We start from the raw sequence: 13,946 nt of genomic DNA on the forward strand, positions 1-13,946 counted from the left end.
TAATATTGAGACTTGAGACATTGGTTCCTGATGGTATGAAGCCATCACGCATGTCTTGCCTTATAGGTAACCTCCTTTATTTCGTCATGCTAAATTGTTGACTTTCGTGTGTGTGTTGTAATTCAACACCATATAAGAGGAGTAGTGCACAGCATATAATTACAGACACTCTCAGGTGAACACTAAGCGTGTGCCGTTCACCCATAATTTTGAGAGTGCATGCTTTAAAAGTTTTACTGATCAAGGACACAATCAAAAAGGGTAGTCTGGCCTCGTAGAAGGATGATTCCATCAAATCCTTCCTGGCTGCGGGGGCAAACATCTCTGACCTTCATCATGAGAGTTTAGGGCTTGATATATCACCAGGTAGGAGGAGGGGAACATGACGCATAAGATCATGGAGAAGACAGATTTCTTTCCATATGCTTTATTTTTTCTCAATGCAATAACCTGTTAAATAATAGAATCAAATTATTTCACATCGGACCAGCACATATTGGATAAACCGAAGTGGGTTAAAATGACATTTCTGGATGACAGGTTATTGTGCATGTGGAAAGTGTCAAACTGAACTAGTGTCATGGTTATGTACAGACAAGTATCAGGAAACATCTCTGGATAATGCACTATTGCCTTTAATGAGTGTCTACGATGAGGGGAAATTCTCGTCCAGGGTCTACTCACTCTTTGCGACACTAGCAATAAAATAAACATTTACATACATCGAGGTTTTTTTAAAGATTTTATTTATTCATCTTGAGAGAGAGAGAGAGCATGGCTGAAGGCAGGGACAGAGAGAGAGAGAGAGAGAGAATCTCAAGCAGACTCCACACTCAGGGCAGAGCCCAACTCGGGGTTCTATCCTGGGACCCCAAAATCATGACCTGAGCCAAAATCAAGAGTCGGCTGCTTCACCGACTGAGCCCCCCCGCCCCATGTATACACCTCTGGGCAGGCCTTGCCATACGTACTCTGCTTGTACTAACTCATTTTGTGCTCAGGTTAACTCCCCAAGGATGTTCCATCGTCCCCATCTTCCAGAACAAGAAACTGAAGCACAGAGAATGTAAGTATCTCCCCCCAGCCCGTAGTAGGTGACTGAGCCTGGATCCAAGTCTAAGCGACCTACCCTCAACCTCACGCTTCTCAGTTGTATGTTTTACTGCTAACAACCTAACAGGGTGCATATTATTAGCTCCACTTTAAAGATGAGAAAATTGAGGCACTGGGTGGTAGAGGCAGGACTTGAACACAACCTAATGGAATCCAAAGCCCGTGGCCTTCCCACCTACCCTGCTGCCTTCTAACGTCAGTAGTATGACCAGTGGTCCGGTCCCTGGAGAACGCTGGGAGGACAATCTTCTTGTTAGAAAATTTGTTCTTTATAGAAATAGAAGTGTCAGCTCTGCCATTTTCTTTTAGTTTTGCTTGCAAATGCCAGAAAATTCACTTAAAGCGTTTTTTTTTTCCCTTTTAGAAAAAGTATATTCATTCAGAAAAAAATCAGATATTGTGAGTGTGCGGCTCAGTGAATTTTTATAAACTGAGAATTAGTATTCTCTTCAATCTGCAGTTTCTCTCTCTTTTCTTTTTAAGATTTTATTTATTTATTTGAGAGACAGAGATTGAGAGAGCCCAAGGAGGGGGAGCAGCAGAGGGAAAGGGGAATGTCTGCTGCGGGACTCGATCCCAGGACCCCGGGGTCACACCCTGAGCCCAAGGCTGACGCTCCACTGACTGAACCACCCAGGCGCCTCATGCGGTTTCTCTTTTTAAGACACATTTTGTGAGGGTTTGTTTAGTTAATGTGCATTCATAGTTGCAAGCTCAACCTATGTCATCCATCAGACACGACACGGATTTATTTCCTGTTGGTGGAAAGAAAAAAACAGGGGCTCCCGACCGTCCCGAACTCTCCTCGAGGGATGATCCAGGCCCGATTCCCTTCCCTGTGGCCTGTTACCATCAACTCGTGGCTTCTAGGGTCACGACGCTTCAGAGGAGGGCGAAAGCCTTGAGGTCCCGGGCCTGAGGTGCCACGGGCCAGGCGGGGAAGCGGGACGGTCACTTCTGCTACCGCCGCCCCGGGCCCCATGGCGTGCCCTCACCCACGGAGGCTGGAAGGCGAGCGGAGCTGCGCCCGGGAGCAGGAAGCAGGCCCACGGGCGGCAGCCTCCACGCTGCGGCCCTAGCCCAAATGCCCAGGAAAAGGTAAGCTGTTAATACTCTAGGGGCACCCGGGGGGCTGTCGGTGAAGCAGGTCATGACCTCAGGGTCCTGGGATCGAGCCCCAGGTCAGGGTCCCTGCTCAGCAGGGCGTCTGCCTGTCGCTTTCCCTTGCCACCCCGCCACCTTGTGTGCTCTCTCACTCTCAAATAAATAAAATCTTCAAAGAATTAATATTCTAGTCACAAATCCTCTCTAATTTTTAATCAAGCCCCTTTAACAGGCCTCTATTAAGCAATGTAAAATTTATCCCAAATCATACTGCATTTTGTCACTTTAAAGTCAAAGAAACCACCTTTCCTTTTCGATGATTTATAATTCACATTTTTGAAGTAATTTGATCCAATGTTTCCTACAAAAAGATGGAATTGCATAATCATAGAATTTTAGTTTTGAAAGAAGCCTGGCGCTCACTCCTCATTTTACAAGTAAGAAAACTGGAAACGGAGAGGATGAGAGGCGCGGTCAAGGTCACATGGCCACTCACCGAGGTCTCCCTGCAGAGCTATAACATTTTCTGTTATAAGGTTTAACTTTCTCAAGTCAATGTCCTTCATGTCTAAATATAATTTGAACTTTTCTAAAGACTCCTTTTTCCGTTTCTTCCCATTAGGGAAATTACTTTTACTCTTTGTTCAAGGAACTGACATGGCAAAGGGCAAAACATCCAAAATAAAAAGAACTTACTTAAGAATTCCTCTCCTCCACCCCCATCAGAGCGCTCTGTTCCCTTCTAAATTGAGAACCGATGGGAGCCTTCCTCACTCACCCCTAACTTCCTGAGACCGAATAAAGTAGTGTAATCTGTTCAGCCCACAGCTTTTCGAAGAAGCCACTGTATTTCCAAAGGCGTATATCAGATACTTCTTGTTCTTTCTTTCTTTCTTTCTTTCTTTCTTTCTTTCTTTCTTTCTTTCTTTCTTTCTTTTTCTTTTCTTCTTCTTCTTCTTCTTCTTTTCTTCTTCTTCTTCTTCTTCTTTCTTCTTCTTCTTCTTCTTCTTCTTCTTCTTCTTCTTCTTCTTCTTCTTCTTTTTTCTTTTAATGAAGAAACCTGGTCAAGTGGTAATTATGTGTTTTAAAAACCCAACTCCGGGGGCGCCTGGGTACTCAGTCTGCTGAGCGGCCAAGTCTTGATTTCAGCTCAGGTCCTGATCTCGGGGCGCTGAGTGGAGCCTCCCATCAGGCTCTCCACTCGGCACAGGGTCTGCTTCTCTCCCTCGCTCTTCCTCTCCTCCCACTGCCCCTCCCCACTGTCTCTAAAATAAATAAGTAAAAAATTAAAATTAATTAATTAATTAATCATTACCAATAAGCTTCAGTTGTATGACTTGTACACATACCTACTGAACACTTACCACGGGTCTAGTGTTGTGCTAGATGCTGGAGATGCAATGGAAAGCCAAACACACAGTCTCACTACCTGCAGGGTGACAAAGTGCTTCCCCGACCACTCCTCCCACTAGAGAGAATTCAAAACCATGCATAAAGTATTTATCTTATTTAGAAAAGCCTAATATATATTCAGAAAAATGCAGATATCTGAGGTGTATACGGATCAATGAACTGTCACAAACTGAACAGATCTGTGTAACTGGCAGCCAGAATTAGAAATACGTCATCAAAAAAACAAAAAGAAGGAAAGAAAGAAAGAGAAAAAAGAAAGAAGAAAGCAAAAAAAGAAAAGAAAGAAGCAAGAAAGAAAGAAAAAAGAAAGAATCAAACAAAGAAAAGAAATAAAGAAAGAAAAAGAACGAAATAAAGAAGAAAGCAAACAGAATCAAAGAAGAAAGAAAGAACTAGAAATAAGAAAAAAAAAATAAAGAACGAAACCATCAAGAAAAAATAACAGAAATCAATACAGCCCTAATCCTCCCTCCCACTCACTCACTCCCCCTACGCCCTCCTCAATCCCTCCGACATCAATCCCGCACCTCCCTAAAAATAACGAAATGCATAAATCGAAATTAAGTTATCAGCGTCCCAGACACTTCCCTCGCGCTCCCTTCCAGGTACTAATCCTCGATCACCCCCGTGACCTCCAACATCATAGATCAATTTGCTGATTTTGAATTTCTGTATACGTGGGATCATGCTGTATGTTCTCTCTCTCTCTCTCTCTCTTTCTATTTTTCAAGATTTTATTTGTGTATTTGAGAGGGAGCATGAGCAAGGGGCAGGGACAGAGGGAGATGGAGAAGCAGACTCCTCACTGAGCAGGGAGCGCGACCTGGGACTCGATCCCAGGACCCCAGGATCCTGACCTGAGCCCACAGCAGCCGCTTCCCCGACTGAGCCCCGGGCGCCCCGTGCCATCACTTCTAAGTCCAGGTTGTCTAGTGACGCTCCTGAGACACGTTCGTGCCGTTCCCTGTAACCGGTTTATTCACTCCCAAGCCCTGCATAGAGGTGTAGACACTACACGAGGACTAATGCCCCGTTGATGGGGCCGTTCTCCTGCGGAGGAGGACTCGCCTCCTTCCTAGTTTTAAGGCGCTTACTAGTAAGACTGCAGGGAACGGCCTCAGGGGCGTCCCTCGGCGACTCTGCATCTGTATTGGTGTTGGGGCCCTATGTTGGAATGCAGCTGTTGGGCTTGGACATGCACGCGGGGTTGGCCCCAGTGCACACACACGGGCCTTCCGGGGTGCAGGTGCCCGCGTACATTCCCCCAGACACCTGTGATACTCTTTCATGACTTTTTCTAAAAATTTAAATGTATCAATAAGTAAAATAGGGAACATTCCGAGACCAAAATTAACTAATAAAGCAGGAATCCAGAAAAGTGCTTAGGGTCCTGAAGAGAACACCCCCGCCCCCCTCAGGAGGCATTTGCTGAGGCCACAGGACTCAAGGCTTGGAAACGTGAGGTCTCACGGGACAAGGGGCATGAGAGACGAAGGGCCCCAGTCGGAGGGAACTAGCAATAAACTGACCCTCCAGAAGAGAGGGAGAAAACTGCCTTGTGCGAATCTGGGCACCGAGTAGAGGAGGTGAGGGAGAAACGCCCGCCCCGAGGCTTCAGAGCCCCAGGCGGGCCCCACAGACCTTCACAGCTCAGATTCACAGCACTCAGAGGTGCGAAACACCTCAAGACCCGAATTTAGTTTAAACTAGTTCTGGGAAACGAACTGGGTGGGGGAGGTGGAAGGGGAGGTGGGCGGGGGGTGGGGGTGACTGGGTGGTGGACACTGAGGGGGGCACTTGACAGGATGAGCACTGGGTGTTATTCTGTATGTTGGCAAATTGAACACCAATAAAAAATAAATTTATTATTAAAAAAATAAAAATAAAAATAAAGTAGTTCTGAACGAGGAGTTCACCCAAGGAACCTAAGGGGGGGGGAGGAAAAAGTCACCCCTCAAACTAGACGTCTAAGAAATTTCCAAGGACTTACCTCATGAGCAAGTGCTCACAGAAAAAAAGGAAATAAAAAAAGAGAAAAGAAAAAGAATCACAAAACACACAAGTTCAAGACACCACGAGCCAGAGCTAAGAGACACAACCAACAGCAACACTGGAACAAAGATGAATAAATAAAATAGACATATCCGTATTATCATTGGAATTTCCACAGCAAACGGTTTCCATTTCTGTGACTTCGGGCCGCTGTTACTTTGCCGTGTGCTGTTACCTGGGGTAGGAATAAAGCTTACCCAATCATTTTCAGTGTCTTTAGCAAAATTTGGTCTATCCAGCGTCAGTCCTTGGTGTGCCCCCCATGAGTTCTTCCCATTGTGTCATATCGTCGTACTCTTACATACTCAGTGTCTTATTTAAATTGACTTATTTTTGGAAAATGCATATTCCGACGTCAGCTTAGCGCTGACCAATAATATCCCAGCATCACAACTTCTACAAATTGAGTCTCGAATACAATTTAAAATAAATACTTAACTATTACATTTCAGATACTTGGGCAAGGAGCCCCCACGACGGCCTCAACATGCACACTCCAGAGCCGGCCGTGGGGTACGCAGCAGGCAACAGGACGGAAGGAGGCAGGTGCAGGCCGGGGAGACGGCGGGGCGGCGCAGACGTGAGCAAGGGCAGGGGGGATCGGGCCCCAGAAGCCAAGAGCAGGGCAGGCCCCCAAGGGACATGGCTAGTTTGCAGGTGTGTGTGAGCGCTGGCCCAGCCTGGTGACCGTCCTGGCACGTCACACATTGGCGGGAGATGCCTTCGAGGTCCTTCCGGCTAGCGGTGATCGGCTGTGTTCACACTGCCGCCTCCTCAGCAGACGACACTCTTGGTGACACAGTCGGTTCCCGGGACGTGGGCTGTAACCCACGGCGATGTCGCCGCTACCTACGAAAGCAAGGCCAAGAGCACAGGCACATAGCGTTGCTGGATTGCAAGAGAGAATCAAAGTCCACAGACGTCTACACTCTATTACTCCTTTCAAGTCACTCCTGCCACACCTCGCAGCTCGAGACAAACCCGGCTGGGTCACCGTCTCAGGGCCCGGAAGGTGTCGGGCGGCGGGCAGTGTCCCCTGCCTCCCTGCACACCCCGAATGACCTGATCTGCCCAGCCACGCCGTGGAGGCCGCGCAGCCCGGCCTGAGAGGTCTCTACCAGGGCAGGAAAGTCCCCGCTGGCCCGCAGAGGGGACCCCCGGGGCCACGCAGCTTGGGGGCTCGTCTCCCAGCAGCACCCCGGGCCTGCGACTGTGACCTGCGCCTGGGCTCCCCGTCCACGGTGGCCGGCCTGTGGCCCGTGCCCTGGCCCCGCACGACGGCCCCAACCCAGCCCCCCCGCCAAGTGGGCGAAGCACCCGGTGCGGGCTGCCTGGGGGAGGAAGGTGGCCCGGGGGGCTTCCTCTGCGTGGGGGGGACAGTCACAGAGCCCCCGGGTCCCACCCCGAGGTGCCAGGACAGGGTCAGGGTAGGGCTCGGGCAGTCGGGCCGAGCCGCCCCGGGGGCTTCACCCTGTCCCAGGACCCACCCAGTCCCAGCCCCACCAGAACCCGCCTGCCGGCCCTCAGGCCACGTAGATGCGGAATCCTGTCCTGTCCGCTGGAGCTGGAGCTCGGCGCCTGGCCCCGCCTGGTTTACAGCCCGCCGTGGGCCCACCGGAGCCTTCGCTGCAGTCCAAGTGGGACGTTTCTAGGAACGCCGCTTTTCCCTTCATTGACTGCCATTTCCAGGAAAGAAGGTCGGGCTTTTATTTATTTATTTTTCTCCCTTTCACTGCACTCCGCGGAAGGCTTTCTGCTGACATGGTCCATAATTAAAAATCAAAGCAATAAAGTGACATTCTCAAATTTGAATACTGGGTACAAAAAGCTTAATTGCCAGTCCCCATTGCCAAATGGCACAGCGGCTTCAACATGAAGGCACAGGGATCTTCAGGAGACGAGAACCTTAAAAACGCGCACACGTGATTCTATTAGAAGCAGATTCAGAGCCTCAAGACAAGCTGCAAACACTGGGTCGCCGCCCGTCCCTTGCACCTTCTCCCTGTCCAAGGCCCCTTCATGCTGCCGCTAACCCCGGGGTCGAGGAGCTGACCCACCAGTGGGCGTCACTCATGTCTCCTGGGTCTAAACTGCTGAGGTCCAGGCTGCACCGAGGAGTGGAGACTCCGGGTGCCCGGCGGGCTGCGGCAGGACAGCCTGCAACTCTTGGTCTCTGGGTCGTGAGTTCAAGCCCCACAGTGGGCATAGAGGTTACTTTAAAATAACAATACTTAAAAAAAAAAAGAGAGAGAGAAAGAAAGAAGAAAGAAAGAAGAAAGAAAGAAAGAAAGAAATAAGAAAGAAAGAAAGAAAGAAAGAAAGAAAGAAAGAAAGAAAGAAAAAAGAAAGAAAGAAAGAAACGTGGAGACACTAGGGCAACATTTCATGCCCCAAGGGACCGACACCCGGGGTATCGCCTCCCAGGAGAGCAAGGGAAGACTGAGTGAAAGGGGACTGTCCCCAGGGGAAGGTTGCCTCAAGCTTATGGGGCCTTCCTTCTCCACGGGATTAATTCCATTAAACACGCGCAGCGGGGGGAGAAGCTTCAACACGTTGAGTGCTTTTCTCTCGACCTCCAACATCCCCCAACACTAGGGGGGACAAACCCACCCACCGCCTCCAAAGATTTACCCGTAAGAAGCTAGATTTGATTAAACTGTGCACCTCTCTTCCTAGGATGCTATGACAGGAAATAACGGGGTTCTGATCATAGACGATCTTGCCGCCCACGCCCTTAAAGTCGACCTGAAGAAATAATGGAGACTTACAGGCCACAGGGGTACCTAGGACGTGGACAGCAAAAACTTCAGAATTTTCACAATCTGGGGAAGTCATAATTATTTCTCAAGCGCGGTATCTTTTTAGTAAGTTATCTTGACGTAGGAGAACAGATCTGGGCTCCTACTGTACTTCTGTGGCCGCAATACTGCAAAAACCATTTTATTGAACCATGTGATAGAGCCGTTAGAACAGTTTTTATTTCAAGCACGGAATCTGTATTAAAAATAACACAGTTTCATGCCCTTCTTTCTGTATTTTCTCCTAGCACGAGGGAAAAAACACCTTCCTAATATATTTTCTGGGCGCACTCTCTTTGTAATATTTCCTTTGCAAAGGTCCTGTTCATATTTGTATCTTATTACTTTTCTTATACTGGATTTATTGATAGTTTCTAACAAAAATATGATTTCAGTATATTTACTGAACAAAATTCAATATAACAGACCCCAATTCAATTTTTTTCATCAAAATGGAGAACAATAAAGAACCTAAAGTCCTCAGTTCAGACACATAGCATCAGAAAAACTTATATTGTTTAAAGAAATAACTCAATAAGAGGAAGTGATAGATATTACTTAAAAAGCAACATTAGCTTTGTTTAGTTATCTGTGTTTCTAATAATCCTGCCTCTAACTTAGTAAGCGACAAGCATTTTTGGTGTCCCTTGGTTATTGAATCCTACGTAAATATAGTCATTTTCTGAAAAAGAGGGGGAAATGGTGATCATGCGTTCCAAGGTACCCCCGGTCGGTATTTACCGTTAATCGTCATTTTGTGCATCCAAATTTAATTTAAGAGAATCTTGAAGAATGTTACGGGGTCTGTTTCCCAGATTATTTTGTTCTCGCGCCAGTATTTTTTTATGAGTTAATCATGCTCCTGCTTTGGCATGTTTACCAGGGCTCGCATCCTGAATTTCTAATGTCCTGCCTTTGAAGACTGATTACAGAGGGTTTTCTTCATTGACCATTAGGTAAAGGGTTGAAAAATAACTTTGGTTTACAATAGATTTTTAGTTTAATGGATGGGTGTATTCATTATTTCCCTGTTTTCAGTCTCTTGTCTATCGCCTAGTGATGATTATAGTTGTCTTAAAGATGATCCTCATCTGTGGGCTATTGCATCATCCTGAGATTTAGTAATGATTTTAGATTTTTCCACCTAAATTACAGGGCACTTTCCACTGAAAATGGTAAACAATATTACAAACTAAAAAAAAGAAGTAATCTGATTTCTGGGAAGAGGGAGCCCCGTGAAAGATGTGTGCTTTTATAAGGATGGACAATGGGAAGCAAAATAATAACTCCTAACTTTGATTGTTCAAATCTATTCTGCAATACAGAGAGCTGCATGCAGGCTGGAGCAGGCGTGGGGCAGGAAGGTTAAGTAGAAAAGAAGGCACAATACTTCAGATTGGCAGTAGACTGCAGCAAGAATAATCTAATCAAAACGAAATTAAATTATCTAGTCCCAGGGCAGGCTCCTGGGACTGCTGCACTGAATGCTAGCAGAGCCCCTCCTAGACATTTTTCCCCAGTCAAACTCACATGATGAATGCAGATGAAATTTGAAATATGAAAATCTGAAATAATTTATGGAAGTTGTCAGAAATTTGGCCTGCTTGTGGTGTAATTTCCTCTGAGACGAGGCAGGCCGGCTCACTGCTGCAAGAGTTGGAGCGGCTGCTGGCCTTCCAGTGGATGGATCAACCCCTTTAAAATGCTCTTCCAGACAAATTACAGCTCATTACACACAGCCTTGCACCATGCCATTATGTCAGAGGAAATCTTTTTTCATTTGCACAAATTTGCTTGGAATTCTCATATTTATTTGAGCATCCATTATCGAATCTGAACATTGAATTATCCACAATTATTTTCTGGGTACGCGGATGTTTGTGTATATGGAATAGATGGTGACTGCAGGGCTATAAAAATATTACAGTGTGGCTGCAAACCCCACGTACTTTGTAGCCGTGGTACAAGAGCGTCGTTGGCCTGCTGGGAGACAATTGACTTTGGGGGAGATCTTTACAACATCCGCCGTCTCTCTGAACACACTCTGGGGGGGACTAACGGCTCCGAGCGACTTCCTCAGCTCTGTGGCGTACGAGAACCACGCGTTATTCGCCACGCCTAGGTTAGGATCCTCTCCACCCACCCCACGCCGCCGTCTGGTTTGGGTGGTCACTCTCACGTTCCTCGTGCAGCGGCTCACATTCTTGCACAAAGCACTGCTCCTGATGGCTCCAAAGAACACCGTTCTCCTGAAACCCATTTCTTCCTTTGTCACTCTTCTCGTACTGTCACCACGGCAAGGGTGGGCTCTAGTTGCTCAGAAACCCCGCAATAGCGCCGTAAAATGAAACAGTCGTCTCAAAAAATTAACTAGTTTCAGAAAAATCCTAATCGCCGGGGTGTTTTATCACGGCTCTTAAGTTGTGACTGTTGCTTAGCATAATAAATTTCTGCTTCGTGCAATACTTCCAAATTGAGCGCAGTGCTTCCCAGTATTATTTTAGCCAGTCATTCCGGCTTGGATCTAAATGCCTCGCCAACCTTTCCAGCGACTAAATAATTAAATGGTCTCTATTGACTTGTTGACATTTCACCCGTTATGGCAGGTGTCTATTCAAAAGAAAAATGCCATCATTTCTCCAAACCCACTTATTTTCTCGAAGCCTTTTACGCAGAGAAAAACCAACCCGAAAAAACTCTGAGGCGAGTAGACCTGGAACACCTCACCATGATTTTGTGAATCGGGGTCAGTTGCAACAACAGGAGACGCACTCTCGTGCGCATGGGATTCGTTTTGGTCGTGGAAGCTAAAAAGCCAGGGTGGGTAGTCGGCTGTCTACACCGCCTATTGTGTCTGTGGCCCTAACACATGAGCGTTAGCGTAAGATACTTCTGTGAGCAAGAAAGAAAGTAGGCTCTGCGTCATGGAAGTCGGGACCACTGGGATTTGGAAAACCAAACCGGCTCCCAAGGGAATGGAGGAGCCGGATGCTTGGCTCACGCCAGGGCGGGTGGCGCTCTGTCCCTCGGCCTCCGGGGCTGGGACTCCCTTGCCGTCCGCTGCGGGGCCGGAGCACGTCGCGGCCTCCCCAGCTCCTCCTTGCTGCAGGAAACTTTGTAATAGCACTCGGACAAAGAAAGAAACTGGGTTGGAGATTATTGCTTTCATTGTGCTATTGTATATGTGTATTATGGAGTCACTCCATAGTTTGACACAATCAGTTGAATGTGGGACAAGACAAATGTTGTATATGACAGTGGGGTAGTATTGAAAGATGACCCCATATCTAGAGGGCGAAGAGTTATGGACGCATTGATCGCTGCTACTAACATTTTGAAGCGTGGCTGTTAAATTTTGCCTGCTGGCTTCTGGCTGGAGGCCGGCCGGCCTGGGCAACAGAGCAATTGAAAGGAACTGCAGGCAGCTTTTTTTCAGTACACATCAAGGAACTTTGTTCTTCCTTTATTATAACTGACCACTGACAGGAGTGGCTTCTGAAGAAAGCAAGGCAAACAAGGCACGTTGAACACTTCCCAGCTGATCTTTGTTGTGAGTTTTATTCACTTCCAGTGGGCACTTTCCTTTTCTTAAAGAACCGTTTAGATTTTTAGAGACACATTCCTAAGCCGGAATATATCATGCAAATCAGAGGCAAGCTTGAGAACATATACAGGGAGCATTTGTCATCGATAGGGTGGGTCCCTACTGAGAACACAGTTTATGGAGAAAAGGAGGCAAATAGCGTTGTTTATAAAGACCTGTGGGAAAACCATATAATTAGGAGTCTCACAAAAGTATACCTACAACATATGAAACCTGGACTGTGAGTGACGTTTCTTTTCAAAAGCAGTAAACAGTCGGATGGCCTTTGAAAATACAGGGTAAGTTTTCCATGTGCAGAGGAACATGAATCATATGAGCAGGAAGCTTCCAAGTTTGAACGACTTATTCAAACAACGACATAGCTAAGTTTTTGTAAAACATCGCTAATGACTGACCTCTTTTAACAAACTGGTCCGAAAGGACATTTTAGAAGCTGGGAAGGAGTGATGCGGTTCGTCGAAAAATGGATGAACATATTGGACTCTAAGAGCCAAACTTTTTCTGTCTTGCCTGTGTATTGAACTTAGCGACCGTAAGGCTTTATCAAGAGGCCTAAGGAATTTGGACTTGAATTAAGACCATGTGGTTCCTTTGCTCTGATTAGCTTTCACCACAGAAGGTGTAAGAGGTGAAAATAAAAAAGATCTGACTGCAGCCTCATCGATATATACGAACAAACTCCACCTGCATCACTATCAAACAGATGTACCAAAACTCTAGCCATGTACATACCAAACATCAATACTTCCTGCTTATGAAACTCTATAGTCATATAAATTGTTATGCGAATCCCAATGTTTATGAAATTCCATCCTACATTTGAACAAATGCAATTTTTCAGTCACTATAGCTAGTTATTTTGTCATTTCTTTCCAGATTTCCCTAGAGATCCACTGAGGACTAAGCACATAAAAACTTTCATCATTTTTATGCCACAGCCAGCCAGTCTTCAGAGGAAGAGAAAAATTTTTCACTGTGCACTTTTAAGCTAATAAAATATTCCCGGAAAATTAGAAGCATAAAAAATAGCTATGCAAATATGTATATAACCTTAGTAATGATGCTTGGACAAGCTAATAAAATAATATTTATCATGAAAAGAAAATTAAGTAAAAACCCAGCCCCTGCAAAATTTAAATGCAATTTTAGACTCATTCCCTTGACCTTCCTTAAAACAAAGTAAATGAGGAGGTAATGATCAACTATTTTCTTTTTTTAATGAGAAAACAAAACTTGAATTAAAGTGGGAGAAGAAACAAAATAGAACCATATTTTACAATGTCTGGTAGAGGTTTCTCATAAAAACTCACTTTCAGGAAATTCTTCTCATAATTGAGATCTTCATTGTGATTACAACAAAACATTTTCCAAACACAGATAATCATGTATACTTAAGTCAATGCTGGGATATTTTCCTGTATCTTCTCCCTATTTGAAAATCATTTCATGTTTTAATACTTGAGGTACAAAAGTGCTGATTCACTCGTCCGCACAAACCTACTTTGGAATTTTTCTTAAAATCCAGTTAAACAGTAGGAACTTGAAAATACATATATATATATATATATTTCTATAAAAAAGACAAAAAGAGCTTTTCTTATAGCAGCTAATTAAAGTATTTTCCTATAGCAGCTAATTAAAGTCCACCTTGAAGGCACATACATATTTCCAACATGTATTAGAAAATAATTGCATAAAAAGTTAACTGTGCTTTGTCTTCAGTAAGTGCTGTAAGCAGACAGCCTGCAGGTGTCCCGGGACAGCCGTGGGAGATCCTCACCCTTAGAGCTCCCGGGACCCTCAGTCGGAATTTTAGGCCAACTTTGGGGAAACTGAATTTGCTCTATCCTAGGGTACCAATA

The sequence above is a fragment of the Canis lupus genome, chromosome 13, assembly GCF_011100685.1.
Source record: "Canis lupus familiaris isolate Mischka breed German Shepherd chromosome 13, alternate assembly UU_Cfam_GSD_1.0, whole genome shotgun sequence".
Taxonomy (NCBI): Eukaryota; Metazoa; Chordata; class Mammalia; order Carnivora; family Canidae; genus Canis; species Canis lupus.